This window comes from Piliocolobus tephrosceles, chromosome 8 (genome assembly GCF_002776525.5).
Source record: "Piliocolobus tephrosceles isolate RC106 chromosome 8, ASM277652v3, whole genome shotgun sequence".
NCBI classification, from domain to species: Eukaryota; Metazoa; Chordata; class Mammalia; order Primates; family Cercopithecidae; genus Piliocolobus; species Piliocolobus tephrosceles.
The window spans coordinates 77,437,719-77,445,019 of record NC_045441.1 but is presented as its reverse complement, the minus strand read 5'-3'; the positions used below and the strand labels follow the sequence as shown (position 1 = coordinate 77,445,019).

The 7,301-nt window shown below is 36.9% G+C and overlaps 1 pseudogene; it reads right to left on the bottom strand.

The window, feature by feature from the left end:
- Nucleotides 1-3,115: 3,115 nt before the first annotated feature.
- Nucleotides 3,116-3,840, bottom strand: LOC111552402 (annotated as a pseudogene).
- Between the last annotated feature and the right edge of the window lie 3,461 nt (nt 3,841-7,301).

The window sequence follows — 7,301 nt, the reverse complement described above, 5'->3', positions numbered from 1 at the left end:
TATTTCTGGTTCTAGATTCTTGAGGGATCACCACACTATCTTCCACAATGGTTGAACTAATTTACACTCCCACCAACAATGTAAAAGCATTCTTATTTCTCCACATCCTCTCCAGCATCTGTTGTTTCCTGACTTTTTAATGATCACCATTCTAACTGGCATGAGATGGTATCTCATTGTGGTTTTGATTTGTATTTCTCTAATAACCAGTGTTGATGAGCATTTTTTCATGTTTGTTGGCTGCATAAACGTCTTCTTTTGAGAAATGTCTGTTCATATCCTTTGCCCACATTTTGATGGTTTTTTCTTTGTTTGTTTGTTTGTTTGTTTGTTTTGAGACGGAGTCTTCCTCTGTAGCCCAGGCTGGAGTGCAGTGGTGCCATCTCAGCTCACTGCAACCTCCCCATCCCCGGTGCCAGTTCAAGCAATTCTCCTGGCTCAGCCTCCCGAGTAGCTGGGATTACAGGCATGCGCCACCATGCCCAGCTAATTTTTATATTTGCAGTAGAGATGAGGGTTCACCATGTTGGCCAGGCTGGTCTTGAACTCCTGACTTCGTGATCGGCCCACCTTGGTCTCCCAAAGTGTTGGGATTACAGGCGGGAGCCACTGCACCTGGCCATTTGTTTTTTTCTTGTAAATTTGTTTAAGTTCTCTTGTAGATTCTGGATATTAGCCCTTTCTCACATGGAGAGATTGCAAAAATTTTCTTCCATTCTCTATGTTGCCTGCTCACTCTGATGATAGTTTCTTTTGCTGTGCAGAAACTCTTTAGTTTACTTAGATCCCATTTGTCAATTTTGGCTTTTGTTGCCATTGCTTTTGGTGTTTTAGTTATAAAGTCTTTGCCCATGCCTGTGTCCTGAATGGTATTGTCTAGGTATTCTTCTAGGGATTTTATGGTTTTAGGTCTTATGTTTAAGTCTTTAATTCATCTTGAGTTAGTTTTAGTATAAGGTGTAAGGAAGGGGTCAGTCACATTTTTCTGCATATGGCTAGCCAGTTTTCCTAACACATTTATTAAATAGGGAATCATTTCCCCATTGCTTGTTTTTGTCAGGTTTGTCAACAGATGGTTGTAGATATGTGGTGTTATTTCTGAGGCCTCTGTTCTGTTCCATTTGTCTATATATCTGTTTTGGTACCAGTACCTTGCTGTTTTGGTTACTGTAGACTTGCAGTATAGTTTGAAGTCAGGTAGCATGATTCCTGCAGTTTTGTTCTTTTGGCTTAGGATTGTCTTGGCTATAGGCACTCTTTTTTGGTTCTCTATGAAATTTAAAGTAGTTTTTTCTAATTTTGTGAAGAAAGTGGTAACTTGATTGAGATAGCATTGAACCTATAAATTACTTTGGGGAGTATGCCCATTTTCATGATATTGGTTCTTCATATCCATGAGGATGGAATGTTTTTCCATTTGTTTGTATTCTCTCTTATTTCCTTGAGCAGTGGTTTGTAGTTCTCCTTGAAGAGGTTCTTTACATCCCTTATAAGTTGGATTCCTAGACATTTTATTCTCTTTGTAGCAATTGTGAATGGGAGTTCACTCATGATTTGGCTCTCTGTCTATTGTTGATGTATAGGAATGCTTGTGATTTTTGCACATTTATTTTGTATCCTGAGACTTTGCTGAAATTGCTTAACAGCTTAAGGAGATTTTGGGCTGAGATGATGGGGTTTTCTAAATATACAATCATGTCATCTGCAATCAGAGACAATTTGACTTCCTCTCTTCCTGTTTGAATACCCTTTATTTCTTTCTCTTGCCTGATTGCCCTGGCCAGAACTTTCAATACTATGTTGAATAGGAGTGGTAAGACAGGGCATCCTTGTGTTGTGCCAGCTTTCAAAGGGAATGCTTCCAGCTTTTGCCCATTCAGTAGGATATTGGCTGTGGGTTTGTCATAAATAGCTCTTATTATTTTGAGATATGTTCCATCAATACCTAGTTACTGATAGTTTCTAGCATAAAGGGGTGTTAAATTTTATTGAAGGCCTTTTCTGCATCTGTTGAGATGATCATGTGGTTTTTGTCATTGGTTCTGTTTATGTGATGGATTACGTTTATTGATTTGCTTATGTTGAACCAGCCTTGCATCCCAGGGATGAAGCCAACTTTTTCGTGGTGGATCAGCCTTCTGATGTGCTGCTGGATTCATTTTGCCAGTACTTTATTGAGGATTTTCACATCGAAGTTCATCAGGGATACTGCCCTGAAATTTTCTTTTTTGTTATGTCTCTGCTGGGTTTTGGTATCAGGATGATGCTGGCCTCATAAAATGAGTTAGGTAGGAGTCCCTCTTTTTCTATTGTTTGGAATAGTTTCAGAAGGAATGGTACCAGTTCCTCTTTGTACCTCTGGTAGAATTCAGCTGTGAATCTGTCTGGTCCTGGGCTTTTCTTGGTTGGTAGGCTATTAAGTACTTCCTCCATTTCAGAACTTGTTATTGGTCTACTTAGGGATTTGACTTCTTCCTGGTTTATTCTTGGGAAGGTGTCCAGGAATTTATCCATTTCTTCTATATTTTCTATTTTATTTGAGTAGAGGTGTTTATAGTATTCTCTCATGGTAGTTTGTATTTCTGTGGGATCAGTGGTGATATCTCTTTTATCATTTTTTATTGTGTCTACTTGATTCTTCTCTCTTTTTTTCTTTATTAGTCTAGCTAGTGGTCTATCTATTAATCTTAAAAAAAAAAAAACAGCTCCTGGATTCATTGATTTATTGAAGGGTTCTTTGTGTCTCTATCTACAACCATGAAGCTTTATCCTATAAGTACCCAACTGTTGAACCAATCCATACCATCTCCTTTTTCCACAAAATACAAGATCCTATACAGTCCCTGTTATAGGAACCACTAGGAAGGAACATGTAGTTGTAAACACATAGTTAAAAGGCTTTTGGATTCAAATTCATCAGAGTACTAACTTTCCTAAGCATGTTTTGATACAGGCTATTGGGACACTTGTCACACTGTTCAAATGCCCAATGGTAAGACTTCTGATGAGATCAAACAGGTCACATTAAATCAATAGAATATCTTAGAAATAAAGCCAATAGGACTAAATCTAAAACAAATCACATGAAGTACCTCATGTACAATACAATACAAACCTAGTTTAATAAATAAAAGAAGCATAGGTGACTGGACTCTGGGAGAATATCCAGTTCCTGATGGCCTCTTCGCAGTCTTCTCTGAGACTCCACTGCCACTTCCACATGGGCAAGTCTAATGGTGCAGCCATGAAGTTTGTAGCCATCTTGTCTTACTAATGTCACGGTGCCAGGCTGCACCCCAACAGCAGCTGTTACATGACAGATGAGTTCATGCTCTGGGGGGTCATATTTGTCACTAATGGGTGACAGCTTCTCCAGGTCATGCTTGACAAACACATTTTTCAGCTTTGCTTCTAGAAGTGACAGCCCTCGGAAGAACTTCTCCAGAGTGAGCTTCTGGTTCCCAGGTTCTGATTCTTCAGAAATCTACTGTGTAGTCTTCTCCAAAATGTCAGCCACCTATCTTGGCATCTTCCACACATCTCTCAGTTTGCCTCCTTATGTTTTCACAATCCGCTACAGCTCTCTGCTATCTCATGGTTAAATTCTAGACTTCCTTCTCCAGTTTAACAGCTTTACCCTTAAGGCTCGTTTGGCAAGAGAGGGCCCAGCTCACCAGGAGGGTCCTCAGAACAGCAGTCCACACCAGCAGTTATCTGGGTGGCAGTGCTGAATGGAAGCGGCCATCCCTTGCTCTCCCACGCTGCACTTGAGGCCAGTAGGCGCTGCACCTGGCGCCTGCCCGCCCACAGCAACCATACGGCCATGTTCCCGACTTGGACTGACACAGGCAGCACATGCGCACTTGCCCTGTAATTTTATCTTTACAATTTTCTGTTACTTTAAATAACAGTGCAACACTAATTTTGTGTATGTGGAAAGTCTGTTGTCTAAGTTTTATACATAGCATCTTCTCACTCTTGTCTCTGTAGTCTCATTTCATTCTGTAATGTTTTTCAAATCTTTATAAAATTAATTTTGTTTATAATAGATATTATTTAAGGGTAAAATAAATTTAAGTTATATGCTCTCCTTTATCTTGTTCCCCTTGTATCATTCTTTATGAAACTTGGAGCCTCAAATGTACACGTGGAAAGTCTCTGTAGATTCATGTTAGGATTGAAATTTTCTTGGTGTATAAACTTTCAACAAAATATGGGAAAGCAACCAATTAAGTTTGCATAAACTGTCTTTTAGATCACATATCTTTCTTTCCTTTTATAAATGATATCTCATTAGTTAATTCAATAAATTTTTATTGAGACAATTGTATTTTACACATTGATAATGCAGATATGAATAAAAATCAGATAAGATCTCTCCCCTTGTGACTGTTAGAATTTATTGGCATGTTTATGACCACGCTTAGGTCTTTTGTAGTAATGTGAACATATGACAATATACATCCAATTCTATTTTTCTCATTTGAAGTTAAACAAAGTTCCACTTCTGTATTTCTAATTGAAGTCCCACTTCTCTATTTCCTTTCATCTCTGCACAATGGATCTCTCCCTTCTTCTAAGATATTATATTGTTATTGTAGTAATGTGCAGGCCTTATTTTGTACTTTCAATTTAATTAATCAATGTGCTATCACAGCTTTCATTTTGCATTTTATAGTCATTTCTGAACATGGTTGTTTTCCATACTAGAATATTTTCTTTAGATCTCTCAAAGATAAACAAACTGGACATTAGTTCAACTGCTAAAAACAGATTTTATTCAGTAACTACTGACAATAAGGGAACAACCTAAGCTCCATTCCAATTTGTGCAGAGGTGATGGATGGGGCGTTTTAAAAGGAGAATAAGGGAGTAGGAAGGAAAAGTGAGCAGGGCTCAAGTAGTGACAGGGAAGTAAAAAATTACCAGAAGTGAGTAAGAAGGTTGGTCAGTGTAAATGTGATTAGGCCAGCTGTGTCTGCTAGTTGGTAATTATTGAAGTTGGAATTCTATCTTCCCACAGAGACTGAGATACAGAGGTTCTATCTTTCCTGATGATTATATTTTAAAGGAATGGCTTTTAGGTCCTTGAGAAAGATACCCTGGGACATAGGAGATACATACATACATATCTCAAAGTTACAGAGGAAGGATTTACGATTATAAGCTCTTTTTAGTAAATTCTCTAAGAAAGGGGAGTCAGGGGCCTATTGTCAAGTGTTGGCTAGAACAAACAATAAATTCTTTCGACAGGCTTGAGCTTTTTCAGACAGGAACTCAAGGAGGGATTGAGTCTTTCCAGGGATGTAGTCTTAGGCAGCCAGAAGCCATGTTAGGGTTGATCAGGTCTCTTAGTGCAGGGGTTTGTATGGAGTCATTATGTGCCAAGAGTTCTTTTGTAGTTCTCAGATCCTATCTCTGCATTTCTCACATAATGTGCCTGGAACGTAGTAGGTTGTCAATGAATGTTGATCCAATTAGTATTTATTGCTTAAATTCATAGTTCTTTAATAATCAGATCCTAATTATTGGTTTCTGCTGGTGTTGATTAGCCTGTTCTATTCATCACTGCATTTTCAAGATCCTGTGCCAGAGCCACCTGTACAGTTGTGCAGTTTATATACTGCAGAAGTATGTCTGAATGAAGAGGTGAGAGGGAGCTTAAATTCCAGTTGTGCTTTATTTGTTGAGAACCGCAACATCAGTGTGTCCTCTAAATTGTACAAAGACATTATGTGGGCTAGTTTCTATCCTGCCCATTATAATGCCTGTTATAGGATTCTAAAATATATGGGATCTAAAAAAATACTGGCTGGACATGTTCTAACTTTTTGCTCTGGAAAGTTAAAATAAAAAGAGTTGTAACCCCAAATTTTCAACAATTACCTTGATCGCTGCTTTGCCTTTTTAATAAGAGAAGTTTGGTTTGTTAAGGTCTAGGTGTTTGAACACTGGAAAGCACAAGTTAGTCTATTATAATGGTCTGTTTTCTTCAGATTCTACCAAAGGTCTTCAAGATCGTGGATTTGTAGCCAAGGGCCTCTCAAATATAACCACTACTTTGGTAACCATTGTCACAACCAAGAGAAACACAGATTCCTCTCCAGGGAGTTGACTGTCTTTTTTTTTATTTTTTTTCAGCTTGGGGTAGATTTAGCTGCTTTTATTATCTTTGCTATACACATTTATGCAGAGATATTTTCAAGTAAAGTCAGAATTTGTTCTTGCGTAATACCAATTTTCTTTTTATAAGGTCATGGGTTTGGGTTTTTAGACTTTTGAAAGGCTATACCTGTTTTTCAACTCAATAGCTTGCAATCATTTTATTTCTTCATGTACTGACTTGCACATTCCCATTAATCTATTCCAAATTTTTCTCTACCAAAAAAAATCCCATAAAAATTAACATCAATTTTGATATTTTGTATTGTTACAACTCTGCACTCTATATTCCATAAGACATTATTTAAAAGCAGCAATGACAATGGGAAATCTGCTTGGATTAAGAAAGTTAATTTTAAATTTTTTTCAGGGTAGCACAAGTATTTAATACAGTAATATATTCCTCCCTTTGGAAAAAAATACCCTGGAAAAGCTAAAACAGCTGGGACATATATTACTATGCTGTACTCACCTCAATTTTACTAATATCCAATTTCAGGTTTTGTATAATTGACATAACTGACTTTCTTCCAGTTTTTTTCTCAAACTAGAATAGATTCAAATGTCTTCCATTAAGTATTAGGGAGATAAATTGCTGCCCACTTGTAAGAAGCAAAAATTCATATTTGTGTATTTCAAGACTCAGTAGAGCACAGTTTTCAGTTCCCATGGAAACTATCTCTAGCTAAATCGGAGGGGGTCTCGGAGCAGAACTGAAATGCCTACGCCAATAGAAAGAGCTGTGTTTTAATTCTTCTGGAAGTTGTTTACTGTTTTTTTTTTTTTTTTTTTTTGGTCTTAGATATGGTGCCAAATTATTTCGTCAGACCACATTTACTTGGACATTAATGATCCTGAAGATAATACTTAAGTGGGGACAATTTTTTTTTGGTCGGGAAAAGAAAATTGAAATGTTGGAAAAACAAAAGCTGATAGAATTCACACTGAAGAACAAAGTTTTTAGTTTTTAAAGTTGGGCATTTGAGCTATGTAGATTTTACTTTTTTTTTTATTTTTAAAATTTATATTTTTATAGATGGTAGGACAAGACATAAAATTACTTTTTTTTTTGTAGTTCTTTTTTTTTTTTTTGCATTTTCAAATATTGTATTTCTTTTTTTTATTTTTTATTTTTTTTT